We start from the raw sequence: 11,960 nt of genomic DNA, 5'->3' as shown, positions 1-11,960 counted from the left end.
AGAGATCGTGTCCCCTTATTTCGGGATTCTCATCAATACAGGTGTGGGTAACCCAACCGCGCCATTGACTATGGCGCTTGGGAGATAAGCGAGTTTTACCAGGCTGGTGGGGGCGCATAGTCGCGTCCGCCCATATAATGGGATAAGGATCCACGTTTTCATCCATGCCTTATTCCTCCTTTGCCTATCCATTTCCGCGCACTCGAGCTCCAGCGCCCAAGTCTGCACACCCCACCTCAACCTTCTCCAGCCATGTCTGGAGCGGGAGGCAAGTGGATGGTCTCCTCCGTCACGGAGGGACACATCAAAAGACTGAGGAAGGCCGGATACTTGTCTAACGACATTGCGCACCGGCTTCCCGAAGAGGGGCAGCTCATCCCCACCCCTAGGCCCCATGAGAGGGTGGTGTTCCTCCCCCATTTCCTCCACGGACTAGGCTTCCCTCTCCACCCATTTGTCCGGGGGCTCATGTTCTACTATGGCCTGGATTTCCACGATCTGGCCCCGAACTTTGTCCTCAACATCTAGACGTTTATCGTCGTGTGCGAGGCTTTCTTCCGCATCCGCCCCCATTTCAGCCTATGGCTCAAGACTTTCAATGTCAAGCCGAAGGTGGTGCGCGACACCCAAGTGGAGTGCGGAGGTGCCATGGTGGGCAAGATGCCCAACATTCTATGGTTCGAGGGCTCCTTCGTGGAATCCCTAAAGGGGTGGCAGTCGGGGTGGTTTTACATCACCGAGCTGCGCGACCCTGAATGGGTCGCAACCCCCGAGTTCCGATCCGGACCCCCTATGCGGCTCGCCTCCTGGAAAGAGACGGGCCTGTCGTGGGGTAAAAAAGGAGAGCTTACCGAACTCCAAACATGCGTCCAAACCCTGGTGGACAGGAAGCTCAAACCTGTCAACGTAGTCCAGGTTATGCTCACCCGCCAGATCCTCCCGTGTCAACAACGGGCTTTCAACCTGTGGGAGTTCGACCCGGCGCGGCACCGAACTCTGAGCAGGCTCTTTGACACGATGTACGAAGATGCCTGGAAGGTGCTTTTCAAGGGCGCCGAGGCCCCCTCATCCACTACCGAGGATCGCGGATTCAGCACGCAGCGTCACGCTCGTGCGGTAAGCTATTTTTACCTTTTACAGGGTATTAGTTTTTCATAGTTCGACTCCATGCGGGATCTAAGCTCCCTTACCTTTGACAAGATTGTCAGGAGACGTCCGGACAGATCAACTGTCCGGCTCCTTTGCCCGAAGTCCCAGCGGACGCTCGCTTGGCGAAGCTGCTGGTTCCGGCACCCTACGTGGTGCCGGAGAAGAAGGCCAAGAAGAAGGCCACGGGGACTCAAAAGAGTGCCCGGCGCCAGGAGGTGTTAGATTGATCATCCGACGACTCCAAGGCGCACTCCTCCCATGAAGACGAGGAACAGGAAGAAGAGACCTCTCCCCCTCCAGCGGGGGGAGGGAAGAAAAGGAAGGTCGCCCCAACTGGGGAGGCCGAAGGGTCCAAGAGGGGGACGACCCCTCCTCCGGACTACTCCACCAACGCCGACGACGGCGAAGAGGAGTGGCCGCACAGGGCCAAGCCCCTGGCGAGATCGTAAGTATCCGGATACCAGAGTGATTCATAGTATTCCCCCATTGCACAGCTTTTCCTTACGTCGAACATGATTGTGCAGTCCTCCCAAGGCCAGGCTCGACGAGTCGTCGAGTGGCTCCCTGGATTCGTCGGATGTGAATTCGCTTTCGATGGCTTCCTCCCCCCACCCTATGGACGGTGCCGAGGTGGCGTCCCAACAGGTTCCAAGCCGGGAGGAGGTGGTCCTGGAGGCGCCGCAAGGCAACCTCCCGGACTCCAGGCGTAAAGGGGATAGAACGCCGAAGGGCTCCAAGTTCGGCCTTGAGCCGGACACCGCGCCGGAACCTTCAACGGTTCTAGACTCCGGTAGGCAGCCTCCTTCCAAGAGGAGCAAGCCTACCGAGCCGGTGACCTCCGTCCAACCGGAGGCACCGGACAATTTGCTGGAGACGCTTAACGGCGCCTCCATCGACGAGGAGCACCGCACTATTATGAGTGTGGTGATCCAGAAGGTTCAGTCCGCCAAGAGCGGACTGACTGAAGCCTGTGCCAGCCTTCTAACAGGCTTTGAGGTAAGTAAAGAATATGTAAAGATATTACCGCATAGACAGTAGCCCCTGATGCTCTGTTCGGCGTTCGGAAAGAAAAGCCGAATAGAGGATCTAATAACATTCACAGGAGTCTAACATAATCAAGTCAATATGCGTATGCAGGCTTCGCTGCTGGCCTCCGCCGCACTAACTGCGGAGGTGGATATGCTGAAGCAGAACCTCGAGCGGTCCAAGCAAGAGCTCGGCCTAGCCAAGCAGCAACTCGAGGAGAAGGAAGGTAAGAAATACCTTATTGAAATATGTGAAAGTTGCAATTGCAAAAAGTGACAGGATTAACACGGCTATTGTAGGGGCCACAACTGAGGTGGCGACCCTTACGCAAGCGCTGTCCGAGGCCGAAAAGAGGGCGGCCACGGAGCGCACCGAGCGGGAGAAGCATGAGACGCAGGTTGGCGAGGTGCGGCAAGAGCTCCATGCTCTCATGAAAAAACATGAGAGTTTGGAGTTTGACTCGAAGACGCGAGATTCTGAGCTCGCGGTGGCCATTGAAGATGCCAAGTCTGCCAAGGACGAAGCCTAGAAGGCCCTCCAGGAGGTTGAGGCAATAAAAAAGATAGCGGCGGGTAAGGCATTATTTATGCAAAGCAAGCTCATAAAAGTGAATTACTTGTTACTTACCTAAATCCGGAGCTCTCCAGGAGCATTCACAGACTTGCCCCGTAGCGTGTCGGATGCCGCCGCCTTCTATCGAGCCGAGGAGGGAAGCTCGATGGAGAAGGTGTTCTGGTCTCAGTATGCTGAGGCCGAACATCCGGTGCCCTTAAGCGACCAGCTGAAACAGCTGGTCGAGCTCCATAAGGTGGCCGAACAGGCCATGAAGGCCTCATAGTCCGGCTATGGCCTGGAGAGGCCATGCCTGGGAGCTACTTCGGGCTGGTGAGGCGGCTGGTGGAGGCTTGTCCAAGGCTCGAAGTCATCAAGCGCTCTGTATGCATCGAGGGTGCCCATTGGGCGCTTGCCCATCCGAAGGTGCACTGGAACAAGCTGGATGCTAAGAAGCTTGTGAAGGATGGTCCACCGCCGGGCAAGGAGCATCGCAAGCCCGAGATGTATTATGAGGGCATTCTGAAGGGTGCCCGCCTTGTGGCCGATGAATGTTCCATGGATGTAATTTTTTAGTAAACTCGCTCGTTTTGTCCTGTGCGCTGAAAACTTGTTCATGTGCGCTAAGAAATGCTTTTTGAATTTAAAATATTACCTTCTGTGCGGCCGTTTATCAAATTTGAGAGATGGTGAGTCGTCGGCTTCTGCCCCCATGGCACGAGTGCTGGGGTGTTCGGGATAAACATGAGCACTCTTTTTCCCATTCTTGGGTCCTTCGAGGGAGGCGCTCAACACAACGAACAAGGCAATCGGACTATAATGCTTGAACACTCTCACTTAGCCATAGAATTCTATAATTTTAAATTTCGGCGAAGCCCCTAGTGTTTGGAAGACCGAGTTCGGGGCGCTATCCACGCCTAGGACGGACAAAGCCGACTCCTCGCTCTAAGCGGCATAAGTCTTTAGGGACTCGAAAATCTCTCGAACAGCGACCAGCTCTCGCCTCATCATGACGGTCAGTTTTAGCTTTCTCTACTGAGGTTCTTAGCCCAGCTCAACTGGGGCACAATCACAGTAGTTCTCCTAGTGCTACCTTAGCCGATATAACGGAATGTAAGGTACAAAAACATAGGAGCCGGGCAAACCCAACTATTAACCCAAGACATGATTCGGAGCCGATGCATATAATGCTATAAGTTCGGGGTGCCGCACTTGTGAAAGTGTTCGGACTTCTCACACCGTATTGTGGGGTACTTAAGCCCCTGGCATATTGGCCGTACCAAAGTGTACGGGTGCAATATGTCATTAATGAACATATATTCATAAAAAGAGTAATGCAATGATAGACGGAAGCTATGCATTGTTTATTTAAAAAGGCTGCGGTCAAGCAGGACGATACAAATAGTGCGATAAGCAAAAGATGGGACTATCAAATATGTCCTTTCCAGGGGCGAGCTGCGGAATGTTATGCGAAACAGGTATACTGCTTGTTATAGAGACCACCTTAGAGTTCCGTAGTGCAGCGTAGCTTTCTGCTTCCCTGGTTGTATCGTTTGTGCGACAATTGTACTGCCAGACAAGCCTTCTGAAGAATGGAGTCCTGAAAATAAGAGAAAATTAAGAGATCGACAGCCCCTAGTGCGGTTTAAGCCACGTTTCAGGCGTGCCGTGATGGTGCCCCTCCCCATGTGCCCATGGTATTTCCAGAGCGTAGTTATGTACGCGCAGCACTGGTTTCACAAGTTCGCGAGGGCTGGGGTTGGGGCCGCATTGCTACGCTTGCTCTGAACGTGCCGGGCGGTCTTGGTGTAGGTTACTCCGGGCGCGCTTGACCGTGTCCAGACGTTTAATGGCCGGACTAGAGAATTGCCTTGAGAGGCTGCTTTGTACTTCCGCTGCGATAGCCGTCGTATGCTCCTCCATTCAGAGAGAGCGTTCGGTGTTTCCATTGACCGTGATGATGCCTCGAGGGCCTGGCATCTTGAGCTTGAGGTATGCGTAGTGCGGCACCGCATTGAACTTGGCAAATGCGGTTCGCCCGAGCAGTGCGTGATAGCCACTGCGGAACGGGACTATGCCGAAGATTAACTCCTCGCTTTGCAAATTATCTGGAGATCCGAAGACCACTTCAAGTGTAACTTAGCCTGTACAGTTGGCTTCTACACCTGGTATGATGCCTTTAAAGGTCGCTCTAGTGGGCTTAATCCTCGAGGGATCGATGCCCATTTTCCGCACTGTATCCTGATAAAGTAGGTTCAGGCTGCTGCCGCAGTCCATAAGGACTCTAGGGAGGTGAAATCCGTCAATAATTGGGTCTAGAACCAATGCGGCGAATCCGCCATGACGGATGCTAGTGGGGTGGTCCCTTCGATCAAAAGTGATCGGGCAGGAAGACCATGGGTTGAACTTTGGGGCGACTGGCTCCATCGCATATACGTCCCTTAGCACACGCTTCCGCTCCCTCTTGGGGACGTGGGTTGCGTATATCATGTTCACCGTCTGCAATTGTGGGGGAAAATCTTTCTGTCCACTGTTGTTCGGCGACCGGGGCTCCTCCTCGTCATCGCTATGCAGCCCCTTGTCTCTGCTTTCTGCATTTAACTTGCCTGCCTGCTTGAACACCCAACAATCCCTGTTGGTGTGATTCATTGGTTTTTCGGGGGTGCCATGTATCTGGCATGAGCGGTCGAGTATTTGGTCCAAACTGGACAGGCCCGGAGTATTTCTTTTGAATTACTTTTTCTGCTGACCCGGTCTAGAGCCTCTGAATCCGGCATTAACTGCTGTATCCTCAGCGTTGTCGCTGTTAATGCGGCGCTTTTGCTTGTTGCGACGCGACCTGCCACTGCTGTCCTTGGTATCCGAATTACCAGGGCTCTTGGTCATGTTATTGCTGCGAGCTAGCCAGCTGTCTTCTCCCGCGCAAAAGCGGGTCATAAGTGTCGTGAGGGCTGCCATAGATTTCGGCTTTTCCTGTCGTAGGTGCCGTGCAAGCCACTAATCGCGGATGTTATGATTGAAGGCTGCTCGGGCCTCTGCGTCCGGACAGTCGACAATTTGATTTTTCTTGGTTAGGAACCGTGTCCAGAATTGTCTGGCCGATTCCTCTGGCTGCTGAATTATGTGGCTTAGGTCATCGGCGTCTGGTGGTCGCACATAAGTGCCCTGGAAATTGTCGAGGAATGCGGCTTCCAGGTCCTCCCAACAACCAATTGATTCTGCTGGCAAGCTGTTAAGTCAATGCCGAGCTGGTCCTTTAAGCTTGAGTGGGAGGTATTTGATGGCGTGTAGGTCCTCACCGCGGGCCATGTGGATATGAAGGAGATAGTCCTCGATCCATACCGCAGGATCTGTTGTGCCATCGTATGATTCGACGTTCACGGGTTTGAAACCCTCGGGGATTTGATGATCCATTACTTCATCTGTGAAACATAGTGGGTGTGTGGCGCCTCTGTATTAGGCTACATCACGACGCAGCTCAAACGAGCTTTGTCTACTGTGTTCGGCCCAGCCGGATTTACTGTATCCGGGGTGACGAGTACCGTCTCGTGTTGTGGGGCGCCCACGTGATCCGTAGATCGATCTTGTTTGCCTTGCCTTGTCCTCCAATATATCTCGCAGGTCTGGTGCATTTTCCCATGCCTTGGTATTTTTTGAGTGGCGCTGGGGTGCGGCTTGAGTGGAGGGCCGAGAGGCCTCTCTGTCGCGGCCACGGGGTGGCCGGTCGGCCGCATCATGCGCTGGTGATGTACGTTTAGGTTCTTCCTCCTCTAATTGGGGTAGCAACCTGTGCTTTGGGTAGCTCTTGGAGGGCCGTTCGAGTTCATACTCTTCGGCCGCAAGGACTTCAGTCCATCTGTCGGCTAGCAAATCTTGATCAGCTCTAAGTTGTTGCTGTTTTTTCTTGAGGCTGCTCGCCGTGGCCATAAGCCTGCGTTTGAAATGCTCTTGTTCGACGGGATCCTCCAGCACGACAAATTCGTCGTCGTCGAGGCTTGCCTCGTCTTCGGAGGGAGGCATATAATTATCGTCATCGACCTCTCTATCTGCTGTTCTCTCATGAGGGCTGGCTTCTCTATCCTCCTGTGTTGAATCTTGCTGGAGGTGGTTGTCTTCAGCACTGTCCGGGGTGTTATTATCTCCCGTGCCGGAATCACCGTTTTTGTTTTGGCGGGATTTAGAGCGGCGCCACTGATGCCGACGCTTAGGCTGCTTCTTGGAGGGGTCATCCTCCGCTGTTCCATCGCCATTGCCTTCTTTTGGGGTGTCCACCATGTATATATCATAGGACGAGGTGGCTTTCCAGTGCCCTATAGGCACTGGTTCTTGATCGTCTCCTGCATCGGCGTCCATACTGTCAATGTCTTCGGAGTCAAAGTCGAGCATGTCGGTTAAATCATCGACAGTGGCTATGAAGTGGGTGGTGGGTGGGCTTTGAATTTCTTCATCATCCGCATCCCAACCTTGCTGACCATAGTCCGGCCAGGCCTCTCCTGACAAAGAGAGAGAGAGACTTTACTGAATTCAGAATATCGCCAAAGGGCGAGTGCTAAAATATGTCCGCGGCGGTGAACTCCATGATCAGCGCCCAATCGGGTTCGATCGGTCGGGGCATGGAGGGCTTGGAGTCTGGAGAGGAGTCCGGCTCCTTGGAGTCACGGGCTTCGCAGAGAATAGGGCTGGTGTTCGGCTCGATCGCCGTAGAGATTGCAGCCCCCGAGGTGGTGTCTAACCACCCATCCTCGATTGGTGTGATCGGCTCCGAGCTAGGGGTCAGAGCGGACACAGGTGCGGCCTCCAGGGCACTGTTCGGCGGCAGAGCTAAATCATGCCTATCGTGACAGTGCGGCGCGCTTGGCTGTGGCTCGAATCCGTCGAAGATCAAGTCTCCGCGGATGTCGGCCGTGTAGTTGAAACTTCCAAATCTGACCTGATGGCCAGGGGCGTAGCTTTCGATCTGCTCCAGATGACCAATCGAATTGGCCCAGAGTGCAAAGCCGCCGAATACAAAGATCTGTCCGGGGAGAAAAGTCTCACCCTGGATCACATCGCTGTTGATGATCGGAGAAGCCATCGGGCCTAAAAGTGACGACACAGAGGAACTCTCAATGAAAGCACCAATGTCGGTGTCAAAACCGGCGGATCTCGGGTAGGGGGTCCCGAACTGTGCGTCTAGGCCGGATGGTAATAGGAGGCAGGGGACACGATGTTTTACCCAGGTTCGGGCCCTCTTGATGGAGGTAAAACCCTACGTCCTGCTTGATTGATATTGATGATATGGGTAGTACAAGAGTAGATCTACCACGAGATCAGAGAGGCTAAACCCTAGAAGCTAGCCTATGGTATGATTGTTGTTCCTCCTATGGACTAAAACCCTCCGGTTTATATAGACACCGGAGAGGGCTAGGGTTACATAAAGTCAGTTACAATGGTAGGAGATCTACATATCCGTACCGCCAAGCTTGCCTTCCACGCCAAGGAAAGTCCCTTCCAGACATGGGACGAAGTCTTTGATCTTGTATCTTCATAGTCCAGGAGTCCGGCCGAAGGTATAGTCCGGCCATCCGGACACCCCCTAATCCAGGACTCCCTCAATATGGCTATCACACTTAAGTCTGACCCACTTCCTATGCATAGGGATTTTGTGAGCAAACAACTTATGGGAACAAGAATCAACTTTCATAGGAAGGTAAAACAAGCATAACTTCAAAACTTTAGCACATAGAGAGGAAACTTGATATTATTGCAATTCCTACAAGCATATGTTCCTCCCTCATAATAATTTTCAGTAGCATCATGAATGAATTCAACAATATAACCAGCATCTAAAGCATTATTTTCATGATCTACACGCATAGAATTTTTATTACTCTCCACATAAGAAAATTTCTTCTCATGAATAATAGTGGGAGCAAACTCAACAAAATAACTATCATGTGATTGAAAATTAAGATCAAGATGAAAAGTTTCATGGTTATCATTATTCTTTAAAGCATACGTCTCATCACAATAATCATCATAGATAGGAGGCATGCTTTCATCATAGTAAATTTGCTCATCAAAGCTTGGGGGACAAAAATATCATCTTCATCAAACATAGCATCCCCAAGCTTGTGTCTTTGCATATCATTAGCATCATGGATATTCATGGAATTCATACTAACAACATTGCAATCATGCACATCATTCAAATATTTAGTGCCAAACATTCTAATGCATTCTTGTTCTAGCACTTGAGCACAATTATCGGAATCCTTATTTTCATGATAGATATTAAAAAGATGAAGCATATGAGGTACCCTTAATTCCATTTTTATAGTTTTCTTCTATAAACTAAACTAGTAATAAAACAAGAAACTAAAAGACTCGATTGCAAGATCTAAAGATATACCTTCAAGCACTCACCTCCCCGGCAACGGCGCCAGAAAAGAGCTTGATGTCTACTACACAACCTTCTTCTTGTAGACGTTGTTGGGCCTCCAAGTGCAGAGGTTTGTAGGACAGTAGCAAATTTCCCTCAAGTGGATGGCCTAAGGTTTATCAATCTGTAGGAGGCGTAGGATGAAGATGGTCTCTCTCAAGCAACCCCGCAACCAAATAACAAAGAGTCTCTTGTGTCCCCAACACACCCAATACAATGGTAAATTGTAGAGGTGCACTAGTTCGGCAAAGAGATGGTGATACAAGTGGTATATAGATAGTAGATAAAGGTTTTTATAATCTGAAAATATAAAAACAACAAAGTAACTAATGATAAAAGTGAGCATAAACGGTATTGCAATGTGTTGAAACAAGGCCTAGGGTTCATACTTTCACTAGTGCAAGTCCTCTCAACAATAATAACATAATTGGATCACATAACTATCCCTCAACATGCAACAAAGAGTCACTCCAAAGTCACTAATAGTGGAGAACAAACGAAGAGATTATGGTAGGGTACGAAACCACCTCAAAGTTATTTTTTCCAATCAATTCGTTGGGCTATTCCTATAAGTGTCACAAACAACCCTAGAGTTCGTACTAGAATAACACCTCAAGACACAAATCAACCAAAACCCTAATGTCACCTAGATACTCCAATGTCACCTCAAGTATCCGTGGGTATGATTATACGATATGCATCACACAATCTCAGATTCATCTATTCAACCAACACATAGAACCTCAAAGAGTGCCCCAAAGTTTCTACCAGAGAATCACGACGAAAACGTGTGCCAACCCCTATGCATAGGTTCCTGGGCGGAACCCACAAGTTGATCACCAAAACATGCATCAAGTGAATCACGTGATATCCCATTGTCACCACAGATATGCACGGCAAGACAAACATCAAGTGTTCTCAAATCTTTAAAGACACAATCTGATAAGATAACTTCAAAGGGAAAACTCAATCCATTACAAGAGAGTAGAGGGGGAGAAGAAACATAAGATCCAACTATAATAGAAAAGCTCATGATACATCAAGATCGTGCCAAATCAAGAACACGAGAGAGAGAGATCAAACACATAGCTACTTGTACATACCCTCAACCCCGAGGGTGGACTACTCCCTCATTGTCATGGAGAGCGTCAGGATGTTGAAGTGTGACGCCCCCGATTTGACCGTACACTAATTATACACGCAAACATGTACGATCAAGATCAGGGACTCACGGGAAGATATCACAACACAACTCTACAAATAAAATAAGTCATACAAACATCATATTACAAGCCAGGGGCCTCGAGGGCTCGAATACAAGAGCTCGATCATAGACGAGTCAGCGGAAGCAACAATATCTGAGTACAGACATAAGTCAAACAAGTTTGCCTTAAGCAGGCTAGCACAAACTGGGATACAGATCGAAATAGGCGCAAGCCTCCTGCCTGGGATCCTCCTAAACTACTCCTGGTCGTCGTCAGCGGGCTGCACGTAGTAGTAGGCACCTCCTGAGTAGTAGTAGTTGTCGACGGTGGCGTCTGGTTCCTGTGCTCCAACGTCTGGTCGCAGCAATCGGGTACAGAAAGGGGGAAAAGAGGGAGCAAAGAAACCGTGAGTACTCATCCAAAGTACTCGCAAGCAAGGAACTACACTACATATGTATGCATTGGTATCAAATGGAAAAGGGGTATCATATATGGACTGAACTACAGAATGCCGGAATAAGAGGGGGATAGCTAGTCCTTTCAAAGACTACGCTTCTGGTAACCTCCATCTTGCAGCAGGAGAAGAGTAGATGGTAAGTTCACCAAGTAGCATCGTGTAGCATAATCCTAACCGATGATCCTCCCGTCGTCGCCCTGTGAGAGAGCGACCACTGGTTGTATCTGGCACTTGGAAGGGTGCGTTTTATTAAGTATCTGGTTCTAGTTGTCATAAGGTCAAGGCACAACTCCAAGTCGTCCTGTTACCGAGGGACACGGCTATTCGAATAGATTAACTTCCCTGCAGGGGTGCACCACATAACCCAACATGCTCGATCCCATTTGGCCGGACACACCTTCCTGGGTCATGCCCGGCCTCGGAAGATCAACACGTCGCAGCCCTACCTAGGCACAACAGAGAGGTCAGCACGCCGGTCTAAATCCTATGGCGCAGGGGTCTGGGCCCATCGTCCATTGCACACCTGCATGTTGCGCACGCGGCCGGTGAGCAGACCTAGCCTCCCTTATACAAGAGCAGGCGTTCCAGTGCAACCCAGCGCGCGCCGCTCAGTCGCTGATGTCACGAAGGCTTCGGCTGATACCACGATGTCGAGTGCCCATAACTGTCCCCGCGTAGATGGTTAGTGCGTATAGGCCAGTAGCCAGACTCAGATCAAATACCAAGATCTCCTTAAGTGTGTTATTTTGAAATAACCGCGAACGCCGACCAGGGCCAGGCCCACCTGTCTCCTACGTGGTCTCTACTTGCCCTGTCGCTTCGCCACAAAGATCCACACAGAGGGCTGTCGGGAAAGTATGTCCTTCCAGCCCCCAATTCGTGAATCAACCGCGGGTACTCCTCGAGCCAACCCGACTTTAGTCATCACATGTATCATGTATAAAGTATATAGTATATACCCGTGACCCCAAGTGATCACGGCCTGATAGTATAGCATGGCAGACAGACAAGAATGTAGGGCCACTGATGATAATCTAGCATCCTATACTAAGCATTTAGGATTGCAGGTAAGGTATCTACAGTTGTAGCAACAATGACAGGCTATGCATCAGAATAGGATTAACGGAAAGCAGTAACATGCTATAGTACT

At 50.5% G+C, this 11,960-nt stretch overlaps 1 pseudogene; it reads left to right on the top strand.

The window, feature by feature from the left end:
* Positions 1 to 252: 252 nt before the first annotated feature.
* LOC119351922 overlaps positions 253 to 11,960 on the top strand; it is a 36,364-nt pseudogene continuing 24,656 nt past the window's right edge.

This window comes from Triticum dicoccoides, chromosome 1A (genome assembly GCF_002162155.2).
Source record: "Triticum dicoccoides isolate Atlit2015 ecotype Zavitan chromosome 1A, WEW_v2.0, whole genome shotgun sequence".
Lineage (NCBI taxonomy): Eukaryota > Viridiplantae > Streptophyta > Magnoliopsida > Poales > Poaceae > Triticum > Triticum dicoccoides.
Note: the sequence above shows the minus strand (reverse complement) of the source record. Positions and strands in the feature narration are given on the sequence as shown.